Source organism: Aplysia californica, unplaced genomic scaffold (assembly GCF_000002075.1).
Source record: "Aplysia californica isolate F4 #8 unplaced genomic scaffold, AplCal3.0 scaffold00031, whole genome shotgun sequence".
Taxonomy (NCBI): Eukaryota; Metazoa; Mollusca; class Gastropoda; order Aplysiida; family Aplysiidae; genus Aplysia; species Aplysia californica.
The window spans coordinates 2,010,461-2,011,793 of NW_004797301.1; positions in this window are offsets into that span (position 1 = coordinate 2,010,461).

Consider the following 1,333-nt stretch of genomic DNA (forward strand, 5'->3'; position numbering starts at 1 on the left):
TGGAGAGAGTGGAGATGTAAGTCAGGTCACGCCGTGGGTCACGTGGTGGGTCACGTGATGAAGCTGCTGCTACTCCACGTGGCTGTCTGTCACCACGTGACCTCTTGTGTCAACCCCCCCCCGCCCTTTGGTGGTCTCCCTCCTCCGGACCCCACCTCCCTCTTCCTCTTCCTTTCCCTCAACCATACCCACCCGGGTACCAACCAACTTCCTCGTTTGCGGGCGCGCGAACGATTAATTCTTGTGTACTGCATTTTGTATCTCGGATGTTCTTGTGTTGTGGTTTAGTCGTGACCTGGTGCCAATATTATTAGCCCCTATTTTGTGCATTTATTTATTTAGTTCTGTTTTGTCTTTCTCTCTCCTTTTTTTTTTTTTTTTTGTTGAAAAAAATTTTTGACTTGCCATGCCTGATTGATGTTTTCTCCTTATATCCAAAAATAACCACCTCTTTGTTTTTTTATTACAGTTTGCCATTTGCCCCTGTGACCTGTCGTTTATTTTGGCCTTCGTGTAACAATGTCTCGCACAGTTGTACGTAGCAGTCTTTGTATGCGCAACTTTTGGTTTGATTCTTCCGCCGGTCCAAGTTTTGATTGTCTCCTTTAGAAAGGACTCTCTTTATGGTGTGGTCGGTTTTGTTCCGACGAGCCACACTCTGTGTGCTGTTAGTTTGTAAATTTGTACTCTCTTTTACTTTGTTGAAATATCTATCTCTTTCTTCCTTTAGTTCATTGAATGATCTCTTCTTACTCATTTAGTTCATTGAATTTATCTCTTTTTTTTCTCATTCAGTTCATTGAAATGTATTATTTTCTCTTTTTCAGTTCATTGACTGATCTCTTTTTTTTTAGTTCATTGAAGTAATGTCTTTTTCTCCTTTTATTTAGTACATTCAAATACATGCCAATTTCTATCTCCCTCGGTTTCTTACGATACAATACAAGTCTTTCACTCAGTTCACTCAAAATAAAGTCATGTACTTTATTTTCGCTTCTTCATTCATTAAGTTGGGGGGGGGGGTTGTTTTCTGTGTGGGGTATTTTTTCTGTCTCTTTCTTGCGCTGTCAGTTTGCATCGTAGTTGATTGTACTACTATCTGTGTGGTCTTGTCCTAGTTGACTAGTAGTAGGTGGCCCGTACCGCCACTGCACCAAAAAGTCGTTTGTTAACTTTCTTCTGGTAGGCCTGGAGTGACGGCGGTCAGTCTCTTGTCTTAAGTCCCTCCAGGGTTTGTCTGGTACAGTCAGGGGCGAAGCGTCTATATAATCAAATAATCACTGCTTCCCTTCCTAATTTTGAAACATTGTCGTTGTCAAATTCATCCTTAAAC